Below are 22,364 nucleotides of genomic sequence, written 5' to 3' on the forward strand. Positions count from 1 at the left end.
TAAACCGAGCAGTTCTGATTGGTTAGGAACACGAAACAACTTTAATTACAGGCTAAAGAGGCTTGCTTCATTTTACTTGGTGGCTAAATATTAGAGTAAGCTCCTTTTGGGCTTCTAGTGGAGGGTAGAAAACTTAGAACTTAATGTGTCTGTTAAACTTTCAATAATTGGTAGCAAGCCATTTAATTTCTTTGGCTGTGACTAGGGCCATTTAGTGGAGGGTTTGTATATTCAAGGCCCTTGGATAAGACAAGACAATACAGGACAGAGGTTCCAGGGATTCACTGTAGGCTTGCCCCATCTATCTGGACACCCTGTGTCCTTCCTATGTAGTCCCAGCCATCTCTGAGATCAGCTGTCAGCCACCTGGTGTCCTTGTATTAAGTGCAGGGTACCCAGGCTCAGCTCTGACCACCTGAGAGGAAGGAAGGAGAGCCTCTCTATGCTCAGAGTTAACCCCATGGCTCTCTGAGGGGCCTGGGCAGCACATTTTTACAAGAGCAAAATTGACTTGACCTTGTCAGCAGAGTGCCAGTCCTCCAGGATGGAGCCATCTGTTGGTCCTTGAAACACTGTGGACTGCCGTCCTCAGCAGAGGAGGCAGGGTGCCTCTCCAGGACCCAGGACCTCTGGTTGCATCCTTATTGGTAACTTTCTTTGAGTTTACCCTCAGCCAAGTAGGCCTGGGTCGGCTGCACTGACTGGGGAGTGACTCATATCTGTCAAATAACTACTGGCTGATGTTTGGAGGATGCTCTGAGAATGAATTACGGGCTCTCATGATTTTTATTTGTCTGTGGTGGCATGGGTATATTTATCTCTCTTGTCCATGCTCTCCCCCATCGCCAAGCCTTTGTCTCCATCTGAGTCAGCATGACATGGTTTGAAAATTGCCTGTTTGGCTTTTAATGATGATTAATGTCCATAGCCATGTTTCAAATTTAGGAGCTCTTGAAGTCTCAGAGACCGTTACCAGGAGCAACCTGCTGAGGGAGTCGATCACACACTGCACTTGCTCGTCTCCAGCCCGAATTGGAGTCCTTCTGAACATCTCCACCTTCTTGGATCTTCTCATGAGGAGCCGAGTGGGGCAGAGGGAAACACTCCTGTCTGGGAAGCTGATCCCATCTCTTGGTCCTATGTAATTAGTACTCATCATGAGGCATGTCCAAGGGTCACTCCTGCCCCCCAACTCCCCAAATCAGGGAGGCCAACGAGGAGCTTAATTTCCCCAGCAGCAGGTGCCTGCCATCTATCTGAAGGTGGTTGCCAACATCTGGTACAATTGCCTCCGCAAGCACAGTAACAAGGCGGCCTGCAGTTCAGTTGCGGAGCGAGCATCGCCGCTTTAATGATAACAAGCTGTTGGCCTCCCCTCTGAGATGAATCCATCTCACAGATGTTTGTCTAGTTTTGGCAATCGTATCGCACTATAGCTTTGGTGATTATGCTCAACTGGAGACTATTACAATAAAAGAAGTTTGAACTTGTTCCATTTTTACATCCCACCCCCTTCTCCCCTGTTCCGAGGTATAATTTATATCAGTGGCTGTAATATCAGTTCCATTACGAAGGCCTCTTTACTTTTTATGATGTCGGTGGAGCCGCAGCTTATAGCCTGCCTTCCCCCACAGGTTAATGTGTTTTAGCTACATCAACGCTTTTAATGTCCTCACTTAATGGCCCTGTGACAGTCCTGTGCCCTCCATTGAAACTGATGTTGACATGGGGAGGTCATGTGAGTACATCGACTTACTACCTCAGTCGTAGTTAGTGTGTGTGTGTGTGTGTGTGTGTGTGTGTGTGTGTGTGTGTGTAGGGAGTGGACATGGATCTTGGGGGAGGCTTGGCTGCATGTCCAGGACAGTGAGGAGATTGGAGAAGTGTTAAGAGACAGGTCCAGATCCACAGAACTTTCCAGACTGGTGTTGGCCTTCCTCCCTTCTCTTCTTTTCCATTGACTCTTGTTGCTCTTCCCTTTCTCCCCCAAAAGTTATAAAATGCATACTGAAATGAGCTAAGCAACAATATCACAGTTTGGGGAAATGGCACGTAGAAGACCAGTGCATAGCTCTATTTATGGAAAAGGGAAAGAAGCAACCAACCCATTCAAAACTCTATGCAGTGATGATACATACCAGGCATTTTCTTTTGTGTATGTATGCATGTATCTGATCACGTGCACATGTGTGAAGGCCAGTGGTCAATATTAAATGTATTCCTCATTTTCCCCTTTACTCAATGTATCTACCATATGCATTTGTATGTGTTGGTGTATGTGCATGGGCATATGTGTGCACATGGAGACTAGAGATCAAAGTCAGGTCCTCCTCTATCTTTCTCCACCTCAGTTTTTGAAACAAGGCCTCTCACTGAACCTGGAACTTGCTGATTCAGCTGAGTGGCAGGTCTCCTGGGATCCTCCTGTGTCTGCCTCTTAGGAGCTAGGGCTAGAGACATGTGCCACTGCGCTCAGTTTCTTATATGGGGACTGGGAATCGGGTCCTTCTGCGTATGAGGCAAGCATCTTGCTACCTAAGCCGTCACCACAGCCCATAGCAGATTCTTAAAACGTCAGCTTTCTTTTTCCTTTTTCCTTCTGTGATGCTGTTAAGCCCAGGGTTCTGAATATGCCAGGCAGGTGCTCTACCACTGCGCTACACCTCTAGCTCAGTAACAGCAGTGTTTGATCGCATCTCTTCTATGTGCTGGGTACTTAGCTGATTGCTCGTATTGATCTATAAATATACAATTCTCACGGCACCCCTTCAAGGTAGGCGTTCTTGGACCCATCGTCACAACTGAGGTAAGTGAAGCTCAGAGCAGGAAGGTGCGTGCTCAGTGCTTCGGAGCTCCTGCCAAGAGGCAGAAGATGATCTCAATTCTGGGCTAATGAGCTCCAAACCCATCTCATTCCCTGGTCGTCATTGTCATTGCTAATCTTGCTTGTGGCCCACACTGATGTCATGGAAAAATCTGCTCAGGCAAGATGTGGCATTGAGAGATAAATCACAGTCATCATTTAACATTTACACCCTCCTCCCCATTTTAATTTGGATATTACTTTTCAAAGATTAGGAAATGTAATTTTGGCAAGGTGGTATTTTTGGTAGTGCATTTAGGAGAGGATGAGTCAGCTTTAGCTGTGGACATCTTATTGGTGTTAGGGTACCACATGCTTCTTTTCTTGGCCAGAAATTGATTATTGTTCTCCAATTCTGGTGACACCTCAGGAGGCCTTGGCCAATGGTTCTGGTCACTTGTATAGGAGCTACTCACAAGAGACCAGGAGGTCCTCTTTGTAGCTGGAGTTTTCTCTGGTTCCACCCAGCCCTGTGGTCCCGCAGCCACTTATAAATATAATCATTCAGGGGCTTATATTAATTACCAATTGTATGGCCTATGGCAGGCTTCTTGCTAGCTAGCTCTTATAAATTAATCCATTTCTATTAGTCTGTGTTTTGCCACGTGGTCGTGGCATTACCAGTCTGCTGGCATCTTACTGCTCCTTTGGTGGCAGCTGGTGTCTCCTCCGCCTCTGCCTTTCTTCTTCCTGTCTCCCTCTTGGATTTCCTGCCTGGCTGTAACCTGACTCGCCATAGGCCAGAGCAGCTTCTTTATTAACCAATTATAGCAACACATATTCACAGCATACAGAAAGACGTCCCACAGCACCACCTCATCCTGGTCTCTGGACAGGATACTATACTGTAAGCAATTCACATATGTGAGCTTGTATCCCATTGAGAGAAAGAAGTTCTTATAGCAGTGTTTTATTATTACTATGATAGAATCTCATGTAGACCACATTATGGTCTTGCTACATAGCCAGTTTTGGCCTTGAACATTTTCTTTCCTATACCTCTTAAGTGCTGGGAACACAGGCATGCACCACCACAGCAAGCTTCAGCCTTGTGATCTACTACAAAATAAAAACCTGGGGTGGCTCACAAGAGACAATTGTTTTCACTAGTGACTGAACACACGAAACTTGAAACCCAGCAGGTTTTTGAATGACAGCCTCTTTGTCGTAGACTTAAGCTAGGTTTGTAACCTGGACCATATCTTCTCATTGAGAATTTGTTGTGTGACGTGGAACACCATCAACTCATTGTTTATTCTGTGCCTTCCAGATTTTCCCCAGCCTTAGATTTGTATTCTGTTGGCTGTGACCCCACCAGGTGATTTCCCGTGGTTGACGTGTCTATCTTACCTGTCTCAGTCCCTGGTGCTAGCTCCCTTTTGTGAATGGTCAGGATCCCTTAGTTGCCCAAGGTCAAGGCAGGGTTTGCCATGTGGGGGTGTCTTGTCTTTCTTGATTCCTCTGTGTTGGCACAGTTCCCCCAGGCTAGAAATCAACTGTAGGATTTTCACATCTACCCCAAGGGTGACATCAGCGTTCCTTTTAGGCTGTGCTTGCCTGCCCTTGCCCACCGAATTAGCTCTAACTTAGTGGTAGGTCCTGAAGCCAAACCGCCAAAATGAACAAAGACGCGGTGCAGTCTTTTCCACTTTCTCTCTTGCAGTAGTTACAATAGTATTAAAAATCCATTAAATTTTAATGTACCCTATAAAATATGTGCTCTTGTGAAAGCAAGCTCAGATAATTATTTCTGATGAATAAACCAAGAGGACAAGTATGTATGAAGTTCATGCTACAGCATTCAATTTTTATTATATACATCTCCTGCAGGGGCAAGCGTTGTGATGTTCCAGCTGGTTGTGGAGGGCCAGTTCTTAGAAACCCTTCGGGGGCAGTGTGAACCCTGAACTCTCCAGGGTGTTCTTAGAGCTCATTATTCAGGAAGAGAAAGAACCCTGTGTAGTGACCGCCGCCTTGTCTTAAACCGCTGAGAGCGAGGACGAAGGGAAAAATAGCACAGAAGAGCTGTCGTCCTTGGCTCCCAGGTAGACTGTGTGCCGTGGACAACCAAGTTAGACAAGTCCTTCCACCCAGTGGCCCTGTGCCCTCGAGCTGACTTCTGTATTTGTTACCTTAATAGGGTGGAGGTCGGCCATTCTCTCTGCTTTGGGGCTATTAAGAGGAGTCTACCTGGCTCAGAGAGGGGATTCCAATGTGTGGGTCACGCCTTTCCTTCCTTCTCCTTCTGAGGATCCTTTGAGACTCTTTGAAGTTAGGAGCCAGAGCTACCTCCTGACTTCTTGGACTCTGTCTGAGTGGTATAGAGTTTTACGACTGTTAGGCTTAGGGTTTCTTCTTCCTTTGGTGCTGGGATGGTATACCCAGGGCCTTGCATTTACTAAGCACTACCACCAGGCTGCCACCCCCAGGCCCCTGCTTGAGAAATAGTGATGCATCCTTGAGCTCCAGACCTGCATATGCCCCAGAGATGGAAGCTTAGGGTGGTGTCTGGCAGTGCCGGTAGTAGGTGGAAGTGTGTCCTGCAGAGTGGGTGAGAGGTTGATGGTCCCCTGACACTTGTCCCTTCTCAGCTGCCTCCGACCTTCGCACCTGATAACAGGTTTCCCCATCCTTGGTGGCACCCTAGCTGAGAACCAAGCAGAAGTACTTGGCTTTCAGACCCTCTGGGGTTTGTTGGAGGCTGTGCCTAGGAATGGACACCTGATCTGCCATGTGGATTTTGGGGGGTACCACTCCCCTCTTCACCTAGGGCTCAAGCTTCTTTCTGGGGTGGATTTGGTGTCCAGCAAGATCTGGTCCTGCAGGAGAGAGGGCAGAATTCAGGAAATGATTTCACAGTTGTTACGGTTTGCAAGCCATGGGTTTGCTCAAGCCTTCCCAGGGCGGCAGAGCTTCGTGTCCCTCACATCCGACAGCATTTGGCATCCTGTAGAGGGAAGGGCCAGGGTGGTAGGTGGGTTTCATGGCGGTATTCTGGAATATTCCAGGACTAGAGCTTCTGGGCTCAGGGTGAAGAGAGGGCAGCTTTTGGCACAGAGTTGGATGATCTGTGAATGACGGGAGTGTATTTTTAACTGTGTTGTGGTGTTGTTGGAAACAAAAAGGCGTACTGAACAGAAATGAACTACAGAAGGAAACAGCGAACTGGTGGCCTTGATCGTCATCTTCAGGAGACATCACAGCAGTGTTCTGCTGTAGCTTCCCAGAGTCCTGTCAGCACCCAAATAAATGCAGTCCTACATGTTCATGCAAATGGCATCGTATGTGGTGTTTGCCAGATGAGATGTTGCGTTCATCACTAAGTCAGAGGCATCTTTGCGCATCCTCTGCTGTTCCTGTGGTCTCACCATACCCTGCCTGACTTCAAACCCTCAGCTGGAAGCATTTAGGTGGTTTCTGATATCATTAGGATCGTTCTTTGGAATTACAAGCAGTCCTGTCAGAACCACCCTGGTGAATGCATTTCTTCCCGGCGCCTGCTTTACTCTGACCCAGCAATTCATTTACAATAAGGAGATAATAATACATTTTACAATTTGCTACTTATTGCCAAACTGCCCCACAGGGAGACTTGTACTAATTTACATTTCTCCCAGCGGAAGGCGGAGTCCACTCCGTGCTGGTTTTTGGACTCTGGAGTTTTGCACATAGATTTTTCTAAAATTTACATCCCCCTGAAATTTGCCATATGAACTTTTTTTTTTTTTAATTGGAGCGTGAGGGGTCGGTTTGACTTTTAAATGTGTTCTACACCGCTTCTCTAGCCCTTGGTCATCCCTGAAGCCTTGAATTGTTACTGGATGGACCCCGAGCTTACGTCCCAGATTGTCATCTTGGACAAAGGTGACACAAGATCAGCTGTGGGCATGTTTAGCTGTGATTCTTCGGGAGGTTTTGGTCGTTGTTTCTAGCTGTCCACCAGGCTTGTGCTATACTGGATATAGCTGAAGACAAAAAGTGACTTTTCCTCCCTTCTTTCGCATAATACATTCAGCAATTCCGTGCTGCCTCGCAGAAGCGTCGCCATTGTTATTTAAATTCTGCATTGCTCTTTTAAGATAAAGGTTCAGCTTGCTACCTGTTTATCTTTCCCCTGCAGCTTAGTGGGGACCACAGGCTGCTACTTTTGAGAGTTCCCCTGGAGGTGTAGGGCACAACACCTTGCACCCACAGGCGCCCAATGCCTGTTATTTGGCTTGTCTCCCTTTACAAAGTTTTAGCATTGGGAGTTCTGAGTCAACTTTTTCCCCCCATTGAAGACATGTTTTTTTGATCTTCTGCCCATTTTGATTTATTGAATGAAATAAAGAAACTGCCAGGAGCTTTTCATATAGCAGTTGCTGAAGTGGCCATGCAGTGACAATGTCCCCACCCTTGTGGGCACCCCAGACAGAGCAGAGGGGTCCCACAGTGAGTGCATTTCCATGTGGTGTCCAATGTCCCTTAGTGGGCAGAGTAGGGTGGGGGTGCTGAGGACATGGAACCTTCTCATCTGTTACCTTCTACATCTGCATTTGATAAGAACCTTCTTCATAGAAAGACCTGAAAGTTCACAGACCCCTGCTTTCAATAGCAGAGTGCCCTCTCCAGCCGCCGAGGGATGGTTTTAGTTAAGCATAGCTCGCTGGAGAAGTGTCTGGGGAAGGGATTAAGAGGAAGCCAGCACTTCTCAACAGAAGGCCCAGCTTCAATACTCCAGCATAGTTAGGAGGAGGTTTCTTGGCTTCTACACACTGGAGTGTCTATTTGCTAAGGTGTAGGTGCCCAGTTACTTCAGTTCTTACGATGATTTTTAGTGATTAGCCCTCTGTGGGCAGCCTCCGGTTTCCATTCAGTATATGTTCACAAGTCAGTATGTATTTGTGATACATTCTGTAGGCCAGGCATAGAGACGGCTAGGCATTGGAATCCAGAGCCCAATCCAGGAGACTCCCAGACTCTAATCGGTGACACAGAACCTTGGCCATAGCCCTTGTCCTTGGTGCTGTACACAACTTTTCTAGAATATCTGGCTCTTCCAAATGGGGGGGGGGGCACAATGGGGGGCAGACGGGGACGGGGGGAACGGGACACAACGACATCCTTCCTGTATATGAATGTCCTTAGCCTAACTCAGACTCCAGTAGGCCTGGCCTCGGTAGCTAGAGTCTTCTGATGTTCTTGACTATTCTTAATTATTCCTACTTTTCACATAGATTCTCCACAGCCAGCAAATACACAGAATTGTGCTAGGATTCCTGGGGTGAGGAGAGAAGCTGGTCTGCGTCTGGGAAACTTTGGATTTTATGTGTAGAAGATAATGTCATGCATTTTGACTTCCCCATATGGAGAGGAGAAGCTGATGGCTTGCTGTCAGATGCACGGAAAGTCATTTTCATAGGGCGGTGTCTGTGCCGACCACCCAGTCACAATCCAGTGACTCTCAGTGCCACTGACTTTCCCGACTGGATGTTGGCGCTTCCATCCACTCACCCGGCATCCAGGGAGGCTGTGATGACGGGGAGGACCATCTGTTAGAGACCAGATAGCAAGGACGTCCGCTGCACATGGAAGGTTGGCCCGAATGACCAGCTAGAGCTTTTGATGTTCTGCGTTGCCCCCCTTCCCCCCCGCCACTCCATTTGTCTTCTGTTTTGGGGTAGTCATCATTAATGGAGCTGTTGCTTTTTTGTTTAAAAAAACAAAAACAAAAACAAAACCACAACCCGTCAGGTCCAAGTCACTTACATTCATTATAGAATGTTTATTACAAAAAAAAAAAAAAAAAATAGGGAGAAAGCAGCTGAGCAAAAGGAAGTACTTAGTGTCATGGCGAGCCAGCATGATTAGCATTTTGGGTTGTGCCCTTCCAGACTTCTTTGTTGCTCCTTTGCCCTGCATGGACCCTGGAGGCAGGTGGGTTTGGCTGCCAGTTCTCGGCCTCATCACTTCCCAGCTGCTTGACCTTGAGCAAAGCTATCTATAAAAGCAGGGTGATGCAATAGAATGTAGTCTATAGGCTTAGGAGTCTTAAAGGAAATAGATGCACGTTAGTCCTTAGCAGAGGACCCCAGACACAGAGACTGCTCAATCCAGAGCTTATTTAAATCATATGTGTCTTATTATTCATAAGAGTGGGGGCTCCCTCCAGAGCCTTGGGGTAACAACAGATGACCGTGAATAAAAGTATCTACACATTGCCCATCCATTGGAAATTCTGTTGCTACTAAAGAAAACACACCCTGGTGTTAACTGTGGTACACTTTTCATGGTAAACACCAATATTGTTGTTGCATGGTAATTAGGTGAGAATGGCAAACAGGTCTCATCAGGGATTGTAATTCATTCCCGTTGCCTTTAAATAGTTTTTGTTTTTTCAATTCCTGCTAAGTCTCAGCTTGTCTTTTTGTCTTCTTGTGAGGTTCTCCAGCATCAGTAATGAGTGTCACTGGTCCCCTGGTGCGCATGCTTCTCGTGGGTAGGAATGATGGCTTCTTCTTTATACCTCTGTTTCTTTCATTCTGTTGCTATGATAAAATACCCTGACAAAAAGCCACGTTGAGAGGAAAGGATTTACGTCAGTTTACAGTTCAGGGTTCGGTCCATTGTTTTAGGGAAGTCAAGGCCGGAGGAACCTCAGACAGTTACATCACGTCAGTAAGAGCAGAGAGAAATTGAATGCATGTATGTTGTCAGCCCACTTTCTGCACTCTTACACAGTCAAGGGCTAAGCCCAGGGAGTGGTGGGTGGGTCTTCCCATCTCCATTAAGACTCTCCAGACAGACACTTAGAGACATGCTCATAGATCATCCTGATCCAGACAATCCTTCCTTCAAACTTTCTTCCCAGCGATTCTACATTCCATCAAGTAGACAATTACAACTAACCATCGCAGTACTTGACCCTGCAGCGTATTGGGGCCCAAGATGTGCAGGTGACCCAGGATGACTGCCCATGTCTTCAGTTCCTCACAAGTCTTCACTTGACGCATGTGCTCTAAAGACAATGCCTTTGCTTCCCCTGGATTTATTTTCTTAGTTGGGCCTCATGTTTACCCTCCTCTGCCCAGGAGGCTCCAGCACCACACTCGGTGGGTTCCATCTGTCTGTCATCTTCTCATGGCTTGCACTTGCCACGGCTCCCTGTTCTCTGTGCTCGTGGAGGCTTAGCCTGTCCTCGCACCAGAGAGTGGCTGAGCCATGCTGCAGAAGGGGAGGAAGTGGGTCCAGGCCACTGCGGTCAGGGTAAAGGGTGAGAGAAAGAAGCAGAGGTGCCCTCACATCCTGTAGACCTGGCTTGGCTGCCCTGCCCACGTCTGCTTCCTGAACTGGGTCCTGATTATGATTTTAGGAGCATGGAGAAGCTGTCTCCAAGACCCACGAACAGAAACCCCACTTACCCTGCCTTTGAGTGGATATGGTGTTCACTGTTTTAGGATCACATTCCCTCAGTGGTAACTGATGGTGGTGCCCTCCGCTGTGGCCAGGTAGCATGTCTTTGTATGTGCCTTGCACCTGGGTGTCTGGAGGCCAGAGACACTTGTGGTCTCATGAGGAGGGTAAAGGTCTCAGTAGCTCCTATCATCCTTAGACTGGCTTGTCAGATCTCAACCGCCTCTTTTCTGTCTCGTGGACGGCATTCCTCCCTTAACCTTACCCTGGAAGACTGGAGGGGCTGGAAAAGGTATGAGGCCTCAGGTTTGGTTCTGTATCTGCAACACATCTCCAGACCCCTGCTGCCCTGCCGTCCAGCAATGTCTATGTATCTGCCTGGGCAGACCTGCCATTTAACTCTAAACCTGGAGCCCTCCCTTGCTGTAGGCCAGGCTGAGCAGGGAAGGAAGAGAAGGCACCCCTAGCCTGAGTAACAACACCCAGAGCACCCCTGTGTATCCCACTCTCCCCACTCCACCCCGTTTCCCCCCTCAGCACGCTCAGCCTTTAATTGTAACTATTAATCACAGGAGTTGTGTCGCACTTCATAACCCTTTCATTAAATGTTAAACGTTAAAAATCGAGCTTTCTTAATTGAATTATTGAATCACCAGGCACTTAATGTGGCTCTGGTGAACGGGAACCGGAGACTTTCAACCTTGAAGGGGGCTTAGTTTTCTCATCTGGGACATGGAGGGTTTGTGAGGCCCAGAGGAGCCACAGCTGGTTGGTGATCCCTTGGTGGGTCTTGAGCTGGTGTTTCCTGGTGTGTCTGGTCTAAATTTGTGGCCGGTACGTTTTTCTAGGTGCTCCCAGCACCAGGGTGAGCTGTTCGTGCCCAGGCCTTTGATAGACCGTTCTTGTCTGCTCGAGCGGACTGGTCTTGAGCCCCTTACCCTTACCACCTTCTGCAGAGAGTCACCCCTGGATCCCCCTTCATTCTCCCGCCTGAAGCTGTCCCTAGTTCCTGCCTGCAGCCAGGCCCTCAACTCCAGCTGCTGGGCATTTGCAGTTTAAACAGTGCTGGCTTGTGAGCCTTCCACAATCCTCAGATGGGCCTCATTGCCTACTGTCTGGCTTCCCGCCCCACATTCCTGCCTGGGAGAACTTTGGTGTTCCTGACAGCTCTTTCTGATTCATTTCTGGAGCCTGATTTTATCTGCCGAGCACCTCCGGTGTTCACCTCTCCACATTCCTGCCTGCTGACCCCATCCTGACCCAGGCTTCTGCCTTCCAGCCTTGTCCCAGCTGTGCTGTCCGCTGCTGCAACACCACCCCTCCACCCCACCCCCACAATCTCTGACTGCCCTGGATGGCCTCTGTTCCCTACTTCCTGACAGTGAATCTGCAGTCCCCTCAACTCGGCACAGGTTGATGGGCCTCTTTTATGTGACAGGCGCCCATGCCAAATGCCTGCATCTCTTTAGGGCAAGGGTTTGTGACCCATGGTCGCACTGAGCAGAAAGGTATGTCGGGCATGTTAAGTAATGCTCTGAGGTGGTGTTCTGGCTGAAATGGAGTCCCGTACCCAATCCGTGTCCCTTTGGAACTTCAGAATGCAACTTTGTTTGGAAATAGGGCCTTTGCAGCTATAATTAGTGAGGCTGTGCCAGGCTGGGGCAAGCCCTGTCACCGAGACTGGAAGTTGGACTGAGAAGCCAGCTGTGGGCAGGAATGCTCTGTGAAGACAGAGATGTGCTCACAAGTGATGGAGCACAGCGGAGGGCTGAGCACCAGTAGAAGGTTCTCCCGGACTCTTCAGAAGAGCCAGCCCTTCAAACACATTGTTTTCTGACCTTCAGCGTCTGGAAAAATGAGACCACAGGCCTCTAGTGTCTGAAGGTCCCAGGTGCTGTGCTTGCTCATGGCAGCCTGAAGAAGCCAGTCTAGTGGGGAAACGCTTTGGAAAGCAGGGCGTCAAGTTCTGAGGCACTGTATATAGTGTCCCATCTCTCCCTGGCTGCATGGACTTCACCAGCATGAGTTTCCCTTGTCCTATCCAAGCATCACTGTTAGGGTCCCCAGCGTCCATCTGTGGAGTTGACGACCCCACAGAGCACCTCCTCTTCAGAGCACCCCCTCTTCATACATCCAGCTCATTTGCTCGCTTCCCCGCTTATGCCCCCCATCTCCTTCCCCAACAAATTGTTTTCATGATATAATTTTTTTTAAAATACAGATTTTATTTTGTGTAGAACAAAATAAGGTTGGAAGTAGAGTTTTTGCAAAGGTAACTAGTTTAATATGTGGTACACTGGATTGGGAGAGGCCCTAGTTTTTACAAATGTTTTGTTGTTGTTGTTTGTTGTTTTTCAAGACAGGGTTTTTCTGTGTAGTTTTGGTGCCTGTCCTGGAACTCACTCTGTAGACCAGGCTGGCCTCGAACTCACAGAGATCTGCCTGACTCTGCCTCCCAAGTGCTGTGATTAAAGGCATGCGCCACTGCCACCTGGCTAAAAATGTATTTTTACTTATATCCATGAGATGACTCAGTGGGTAAAGGTACCAGCTACCAAGCCTGACAATCTTAGGTTCAATCCCCTGGACCCATGTGGTAGAAGGAAAGAATTCACTCCAAAAGTTGTCCTCTGACCTCCATATATGAGTCATGGTGGGCATGCGCACACAGGTGCACGCAACACACACACACACACACAGAGAGAGAGAGAGAGAGAGAGAGAGAGAGAGAGAGAGAGAGAGAGAGAGAGAGAGAGAGGAGAGAGAGAGAGAGAGAGAGAGAGAGAGAGAGAGAGAGAGAGAGAGAGAGAGAGAGAGAATAAATACAAATAATTTTTATTACATTCTTGGTCATCAGGAAAACAGAACAGGCCACTGTAAGAGATGGTGTTTGGGGTTTCTTGTGGTGGGGTAGTTGGACAGGAAAGCTCACTCCCTCAGTAGCTTTGTGACGTTCTGGAGCCCAGTCATTTTCAGCAGAGGGAGGGAGGGCAGTGCTAGGCTGGGTGAATTAGCAGAAGCAAGACAGAGGTCATGAGAACTGGGATGGGGGAAGGTTGCAGGTAGGTCCTCTAGAGCCTTGTGAGCAAAGGAAGAAGTTCGAATTCTAAGAGCCACAGGAAGCCTCTGGAAGGCTCTCAGCAAACAAAGGACAAAGACTGTCTTTAAAGGTCACCCGGTCTGAGTTCCCTAGGGGTTGAGTTGGGGAGACCCGGGGCCACCAGAGGCAGCCTGGCCGATGCCCAACAATCCTTCTGTGGTGTTTCTCTAATTCACTGCCATCCTCCCTCGAGCCCCTTTGCACTTCAAGTCAATATAGCACGTTTACCACTTAATTGGAAAATCGTTTCTACTTGTCCATAGCCTCACCAGCCAAGGAAGCTGGGGGACAACTCTGTTTCAGAGGAGGCTCCTTGGGATGTCTGTAGGCCATCCATGATGGGTCCATTGCTCTTCTGGTGATGGGTTTATGTTCCCTATGTAACCATCTGAGTGGTGGGAGGAAACTCACTCTTCCTTGAAAATTCTTTGTGTCTAGGAAGTTCTGTATTTGAGTGTTAACTCAGCTGTCCTTGAGGAGACACGGAAAGGTGGGAGACTGGACCTCTGAGAGGCTGTGGGCCTTGAAAAAGAATGGAGCCCAGGTCTTTGGGGACCATGAACCCTGCAGTAACTCCCTATGCAGTCATGCTAGTGGCTTAGCTCTTTGGATGAATGTGTGCCCGGTGGTGGGGAAACACAGTGGTGAAACGGTTAAAACTAGGAACGTTTTGTAACAGATTGTGGAAGCAAGCAGACGTGTGTGCACTGCAGAGGTGAAGAGCTTTGGAAGGAGATAAACATGGAGTGGCATCTGGGTAGTCTGGGGTTAGGAAGTGGCCCTCACTGAGTCTCGGTATGCTGACCCATGAGATGGGAAGACTCATAAAGACACTCCCTTCCTGGGCCACGGCTGAGGAGTGAATGAGCAAATTCATGAAAGGCACCCAGTCAAGGGCTTGGCACAGGATGTCCACTCAGTAAATATTTGCCATTATGACGAGCACTGGGAGCAGATGATATAAGGAGGAAGAATGCCTGTTCATAAATTTCTGGGAAAACTGGTGTACTTGTGTTCTGGGTATTGGGTTCTCTGCAAAGAACAAAACCAAACAAAATCCCCGAGATCCAGCTTGTAAATAATGGGAGAGAGATCCAAGGTAGAGCTTGTTCAGCTAGGATGGACCTAGGCAGGTATGGGAAATAAAAGCTGAGAGATTGGTTCCAGAAAGAGGAGAGTGGGTGTGGGTAGCCCAGGCTAACTAGGAGGGGCAAGGAACCTTCCAGAGCATGCAGAGGTCGAAAGTTGAGTCCAACCTTAGAAGTAAGACTATGGGTTGCTGTGGACGTTCCAATAAAGCCACTCACTCCTCTGTGACAACTGTGAATCATAAAAGTTGGGCCAGTGGGGAAACTTCCATGGTTAGGGCACCTGCCACCTAGCCTCGAGAACTGACTCCTACAAATTGTCCTTCTGCCTCCATGTGTATGCTGGAGCACATGTGTGCTCATCCACTTGTATACTTGCACACACAGAATAAAACAATGTAATTTTAAAAACTCATACGAGTTTTAGACCTGGGAGGGAGCATTGAGCCCTCCTCAGAAATTAGACAGGGATATCATGCCACAGAGAGATGTTCAGGTTTAGAAGGAAAAGTTTTCCCCACCTACCTTCTCCTTCTCCTGGGGAGAGGGGAGGATCCAGCCACCTGCTGCTCCCCAGCTGAGAAGCCTTTGACACCAAACTCTAGGACATCAGAGGCATTGGATGTGTGCATATATTGCTGATGAGTCTCCAAAGTGGTATGGGAGACTTGTGTGGCTGGCGAAATGTCCACTGACCCTCAGGAAAGCCTTGCCCATCTCTCTGCACAGGGTGGAGTTTGGCATTTTCTTGGGAGTGTCTTTGCCAGTTGGTCACATATGCTTTTGGGCAGTAACCCAACTTTCAAATTTATGTTATTTCCCATCCTAACCCATTTCCTCATCAGCTTTTAAAATCATATTCTAAGTATTTTTGTAAGATTCTTCCAGTCCCTTTTGGAACAAAGTGAGGTAAAAATAAATAAATGAAGATGCTTGGCTTATTTTTCAGGTCGCCCTCACAGAAGACTCTGAGCCAGACCTCTTTGATGCCAGTAGACTGAGACTCACATTCCAGCTCTGGGAGGGCCTGACATGGGACTGCTGTTCCTGGGGATCTTAGCATGGCGACAGGATGGCCTGGGCATTGAATTGGGGACATGCGTGAAGGCCCGGGGAGAGAAAGACAGGCTTTTTTCGTGGGTGGACATGTAGCTGCTTCCATTCCTCACAGGGGCGCTTCCTCAAAGCTCTGTTCTTGGCTCTTTCTCTTCTTCCACACGGGACAGGGGTGCATTTTCCTGACCTGAGGTATGGGGAAAGAAAAGAAGAGGACTTGGTGTTCTTGTATTACGTGTGGATCAAACAATTCCCAATGGGGCCCAACCAGAAAGAAGTTACATCCTGTTTCTAGCAGCCCACAGTAAAGCATTTCCGCCTTGTTCGGTAAACAAATGCTTGTTTGTTTTTTTAGTGTTGGGGTTGAACCTAGGCCTTTGTGTGTATGCTAGGCCAGGGATCTACCACTGAGCTGCATCTCTCTTCCGGTGTGCATTTTGAGATAGGGTCTACCTAAGTTGCCAAGGCTGTCCTTGAACTGGCTCTGTAGCCCAGGCATCTCTCCTCAGTCTCTTGGGTAGCTGGACCTAGAGTCTGTGTCACTAGGCCTGGCTCAGTAAATGTTCATGCAGTGTTCCATCCCGTGGAAAGGGAAGGTCTGGCCTTCTCAAGGCCTCCTCAGCAGGGAAACTGACAGACAGCATCACACAGATAGGAATCCACTTGTAATTACAGATTGCCCTAGGTGCCATGGAAGGAAAACAGTATGTTCTGTGTGCAGGGGCCTCTCTGGGGAGGCTTGCCCTCTTCCTACAGTCTCTGTTGTCCATGCACTGTCCCTACTCACAGCTTGGAAGCCCTCCCCTGAGCCCAACCGGGTATCCACACAGGGGCAGGACAAGGATAGGAAGATGGTGAGAGCAACACATTTTCAGTTCCCCCCACTGGGCCACCTGTCCCAAACGGCAGGGTTCCCATGGGCAGCCCTCTGGGGATTCTGTAACGGGTGCCATTTCTCAGAAGGAGCTGGCCACGGAGATAAGACCACAATGACAAGGGGGCCATAAATTGTTACCTGTGCCCTCGGGGTACCCCGCCTCTTCCTCCATCCCCCTCCTTCCCAAGCTGTGGGGTTGGATTTAGCAACAGGCTTTTGGTTCCTGGGATGGAGAGAAAGCTGCCTTTCTGATGGCTGGGCATAATCGCCGAGATGCAGAGTGCTGATAGCAGGCATCAATTTAATTTCTGTTGCTCGGTGACAAGGAGGGGGAGGGGCAGGAAGGTCAGGGCTATTTTGAAAGCCACTGTTCAGTTAAGGAAACAAAATATTCCCTCTAAGGAATTTTCAAAAAATACAATCTTTCCTGGGTAGAAAAGGTGGAAGTGGGTTGAAGTGAGGGCTTTCGTCAGAAGAATGGGATAGCCTGGAAGACCCCATGCCGTGAGGAACCCTGGGCCCTAAACACAATCTCGCTGGTCAAGATGGAATTGCATCTCATGTCTCAGTCCTTGACTCCTCGGAGTCTCAGGGAAAATGAGGATACCTTCCTTAAGTGTCAGGTGCCTGAGATATGTGGAGGCCCAGTTGGTGCTGGGACGTCTGGGCTGCTATGGATTGTGGGATCTTTTTTTTTTTTTTTTTTTTTTTTTTTTTGGTTTTTCGAGACAGGGTTTCTCTGTGTAGCTTTGCGCCTCTCCTGGAACTCACTTGGTAGCCCAGGCTGGCCTCGAACTCACAGAGATCCGCCTGGCTCTGCCTCCTGAGTGCTGGATTAAAGGCGTGCGCCACCACCGCCCGGCGGATTGTGGGATCTTTCAGGCAGGAGGGCCAAGTGGGATTGGTGGATCTGGGTGAAGATTAGGCTTCCCTGGGTCTGTGACATTTCTTAGTCACACTGTGGGATTGTCTGACTCGGGGCACATTGCAGAAGCACCTTTTTGGCTGGTGGTAGAAACTGGATTCTTTGGGGGTGGGGGGTCGAGGGGTGCTGGAGCTGGGCCAGTCCTGCTCTTATCTGGAAGTAACATTCGTTATCAAGCACAAGATGGATGTTGAAGATTTTCTGTCAGCCACAAGAGAGGAATTTTGACTTGAAAGGACTTGCAGTCTGGAGGACTTAGGGTCATTTCCTAAGTTACTAAGTTCCCCTCTGATAGCCCCAAGTCTCGGGTCAGTGTGTGAGAACCAGAGAAAAGGAGTTTGAAGGAAGAATTGGAGACTCATAACCCAGTGCCTTAAAGGGTCCCCCAGCCTGTAAATGCTGCTTACAAGTTACCGAGGGAGGAAGAAAGCTTTGTGTGCCTCTTTCCAGCAGTCTGGAAGTGCTTTGTAATATTGTGCCTGTGAGATTTGAGCTGTGAGTGTGGGGTTCAGAATCAGGAAGGTTACCTTGCTGGGGCTTTTTGGATGGGCTGCATGATCCCATCCTTACCGTTGGATCCCCTCAAAGTCAGGGGGTTATTTGAGCCTCAAATCACCGTTGATCATTTTTGACTTGGAAATCATGGAAGTCGTTTTGAACCGTGGCTAACAGGATGGGGAGGCAGGGGGCAGTCAGACAGGAGCCAGAGAGGTGGTGATAGTCATCCATGTGCAAACAAAGGACTGAAGGAACAAAGGGTCAGCCCCTAGGCCCAGCTGCTGGGGCTTGCTCGGGAGAGGAAGCCATGAGCCCAATCCCACACCTTTATTTAATAAATGTTTGGAGACAAGGTTTCATGTAGCCTCTAGTACGGCCTACAACTTATTGTGTATTTGAGAATGACCTTGAGTGGATCCTCCTGTCTCTACCTCCCAAATGCTGGGATTACAGGTGCCAGTCTCCGGCTTCATTTCTTCTTAAACAATGTGTTTGCCATCTTGTGAATAAAGACTTCTTTCTGTATCTGTGAATGCAACCTCAGTCAGATATTCCTCTTCAGATAGGCCTACCCTGGGCTTGGGGCGCGTGCGTGCGTGCGTGCGTGCGTGCCTGCCTGCCTGCCTGCCTGCCTGCCTGTGCCTGTGTCTGTGTCTGTGTCTGTCTGTCTGTCTGTCTGTCTGAGTCAGAGCTAGGCTTTCTGTCCAGCATGTAGCTAAAACAGGTTTAAGAGCAGGTGGGGGACCCATACCACTGCCAAAGGTCAGAGGTCTTTGCTTTTGAACTGGTTTTCTGAAAAGTGGGCAGGTCTGTTTATAGCTTAGCAGATTTCTTCAGGTCTTAAATGAGTGGCAGCTTGTGCAGGCTCACATACTGGAAACTGAGGCAGAACTGGTGTGTGCCCACTGCTGTGTGGCTATGTCCCAGCCCCCTGTAGTCTTGAGTGAGGAGGGTGGGCTGCTGGTTTTGCCCTGGGTTTCTTTGTCCCCAGGAGAGCCTAGCTACACTGTGCCTGGTGGGATGATACTTGGAACACTCCAGAGACATCATAGGGACCAGACCTGGACCATTTATCTCTCCTTACCCCCAAGGAAACAGAAGCCCAGAGAGCAAAGGGCCCAGAACTGCCTCTGGTCTTTTTTCCTGAGGATAAGGGCTCTGGCGTCTCTTTCCTGTCAACACTGCCCCCTGCTGCTGCCCTGTAACAATGGGCACCTGGCCACACTGGAGATAATGTTTTCAGGCAGAGCAGCCGTATGTAGGAGGCTGTGACGCTGGTAACCCACGAATGTGAGGCCAGAGCCTTTATGTTTTGTTTCCATTGACGAGGATGGGTTTTCAGAACCACCCACTCCCTTGCCTGGGCTGGTGACTCATAGGGACAAGATGGCTGAGCAGGGAGAAGGAGGGAGTATACTCTCTCCAAGGCCCATTTTGATGCTGATATTGGACCCTGAGGATCCCCAGCAGCAGTGGCCTGAGTCTGAATAGCTCTAATTTGCCTCTTCTGGAGTCAGTCAGCTATGCAGGATGTCCAGAGCTGAGCCCTGCTGTGTAGTCCCACTCGGCCTTGCGGCCTGAGCTAGGCTGGCTGGTTTGGGCTGCAGGGATGAGGCTGGGGATTTTTAGGGAAATAGGAAAGTATCAGTACAGAGAAAGACTTCTCTGCAGTGACTAAGAGCAGCGTTTGATTTTCAGCTTTAGGGCTTTATGGTTTTTTGAACCTCTTCCCTCTTAGAGCCTACTTTGGGAGGAGGAGACCCTGGGGAGAACAGGCCCTTCTGTGATCGCCGAGCTCTCTTTCCCATTTCCTCTCAGCCTCCCTGCCTCCCTGCCATTGCAGTGGTTAACTGGGATATGAGGAGTGCCTCGCCCATGGCCTGGCACAGTGAGTATACAGGCAACATTAATAGTCACTGTGTTTATCAACATCTTTCAGGCAAATACAGTCCACACAGGGATTTCTTTTATTGTAATTTCACTGTGCTTACTTCAAGAGGAAGAGACTAGTGTGGAGGGACCCAGGAGCTGCATCCCCTCCCTCCCGCACACCCATTCCCTTGTCCAAGCCTTTGGACATGAAAGTTGGGTTTCGCATCACATAGTGGTCTTGTACATCAGTACAGCCGATTTTGATAAACCCTCAAAGGGTGTTGACCTTCTTGGTTTTCAAGCATGAATGACTTCACTCCCTTCAGGAGGAATTGCCATGAAATTTAAAGGCTTGAAGGGGATTTTGCATGGGAGTTGCTTTCCTTGAGCCGCATGGAGTTTGTCGGCTTCCTGAGAGGTTTCTGCAGCCGGACTAGTCAGCCATCTCCCCTCCCGCTCTCCCCAGAAGGAATGGATGTTTTGTTCAGTGTATTTCTTCTCCTGGGAAACATCTACAGCCCCACACTCTATTGTTCTAGGTGAGGTGGACGAAGACCGAGGGGATGTTGAAAAGACCCTGGAGAGGCCCCCAGGGCGAGTGGAAATGAGGAAGGCGCTGGCCTGTGGCCATGTTACCCTTCCTTTCTTCCTGACAGGTGTATGGAATGGCATCTCCTGCTGGCCTTCATGGAGCCTTAGGATATCTCTGGCAGACAGGGCTGGAAATTTGATGCTGTGAGACAGGAGGGCCTGAGAATGCTTATAAGAAACTGCCCTCATTCCAACCCAAGGGCTGGCGAAAGGCATACTGGGCTGACATACACTCTTTCAAGCTAACCTCAAAGGGGTTAGGAGTCACTTTCCGCCTGGCTAACTCTTAGCCTGGGGGGAAATGGGGACCGTGGAGGTTCAGGGCATAGCAACTAGCTCATGTCTGACTACTTGGGTACTTTGGGGCCCAGTTCCTCATTAGACAGCTCATCAGAGTTCATAGCCAGGGCTTGAGGGAGGAGAGGGTTGGAAGGGGTTTGTGGCTTTGAGTGACTTATATCTGGCCTCAGCTGTAGGTGAAGAGAGAGCACATGCTGAGCCCCTTGGGGGTTTCAGAGTCCTTGCTTCTCCTGGCTCCTTTCTCTCTCCACCCACTCCCTGGTTCGGCAGAGGCTTGCAGAGCTCCGTAGGGGCCTTGTGTTCTGGGGCAGCAGCTGTTGGTGCTGACTAATGGGACTTCCTGGCGGCTGCAGTGGCACACGTGGCTGTAGCCGGAACTACTGCCTCTCATCTGCCACCCTGTGCTCCAGCAACTCAAGAGGGGTTAGGGATGCTGCTGCTGCTGCTGCTGCTGCTTGTCATGGTCAGAGGCTGCTCTGAGGGAAAGCCTAGGATGCTCCAACTTTGGGCTCATAAGATATCTCTGTGCAGCAGGGAGTGTCCAGTGCCTGGGAAGGATACCTAACATCACCGGCGAAGTAGGACCATCCAAACTAGCCTGTTCTACCTGTGTAAGCCAGGCCCGCTCCATCTTGAGGCTTACTGGGGCTGCAGGCTAGACACAATTCGTCTGTAGCTATGTGTCCTTGGCAAAAACGTGCCCTTTCTGTGAACTCCACTTTTCTCAGAGGCAAATGGTCTAAGTATCATTCCTACCACACAGGCTTGTTGAGAGAGCCGGATGAGAGCCCAGCGACATGTCTGGCCCAGGGGCAAAAGCCAGTCTGCTTCTTCCTTTGGGAAGGACTGGGTTGATGTCTTTCTCTCCCTCAAATCCATAGCTGTTTGTTTGTATCAGGTCCTCTGATGGCCACTTCAGGAGTTGCAGCAGCTATCCACTGAGCTGGGGTGGGAGGTGGGGGCCTGGGACAGACAGGGGCCGAGCAAAGAGAGATGAGAGAACCTGAGCGTCTGCTGATTTTGCTCCCTTTCCCCTCTGCACACTCCTGTGTTTTCAAGCCTGAGAAGAGACCTCCAGGACCTTTCAGGGATGAGCATTGCTGAGTCCCCAGTAACCCCAGAGAGTTCCTGACACAAGGGCGGGTCTCCTTCATCCGACAGTCACAGCTAATGTTCCTGTAACATCTGGACGGAACCATCGGCAGCTTGAGGAGACAGCCTTTGTCACTTGCTCCACGCTGTAGATAGGGCTGCGAGGTCCATCTTGGAGGGGTGCACGTTGCTTAGAAGCACTTACCCCAGAGCGGTGAGATGGTCAGACCTTCTGATAGGCTGCTTTGGTTCCTGTAGAGCAGCTTTGTCCCAAGAAGAGTAGGAAACAAGATTCTGGTTACCGCCCGAAGGGTCTGGTGGCCTGGCTTGTTTCTGGAGGCCACATCTGTGTAGCCTGATACTGAATATGCTGTGGGAGGAGTGAAGGCCTTTCAAGGCACCCAGAATGAAAGGCAGGCTCAGTGGGGGCTGTCCTCTCCCTGACTGTAATTAAACCTCTCAATTCACTCTCCTTTTCAAGCACCAGCTTTTCAGGGGTTCAGATGACAGGACCCCCATTAATACTGGAAACAGGAGGATCCACAGGGCATGAAGCCCTTCCCTTCACCTTAGTGCTGAGTCTTCCAAACAAAGGGAGGAGGGAGGCGTTCTTGGTCCGGTAGCCTATGTCTGGGCCTGTTCATGGCGATCCCATGATGGCTGTTTTCTCCAGGATGCAGCGTCCCAGGGAGGTTTATCAGCTAAACCTG

The 22,364-nt window shown here is 49.3% G+C and overlaps 1 protein-coding gene across 18 annotated transcripts in view; it reads left to right on the plus strand.

Moving 5' to 3' along the window:
• Msi2 (musashi RNA binding protein 2) overlaps positions 1-22,364 on the plus strand; it is a 366,225-nt gene that overhangs the window by 139,936 nt on the left and 203,925 nt on the right. The gene's annotated exons all lie outside the window — the stretch shown is intronic.

Source organism: Peromyscus californicus, unplaced genomic scaffold (assembly GCF_007827085.1).
Source record: "Peromyscus californicus insignis strain IS unplaced genomic scaffold, ASM782708v3 Scaffold_3__1_contigs__length_106647218, whole genome shotgun sequence".
Classification (NCBI taxonomy): Eukaryota; Metazoa; Chordata; class Mammalia; order Rodentia; family Cricetidae; genus Peromyscus; species Peromyscus californicus.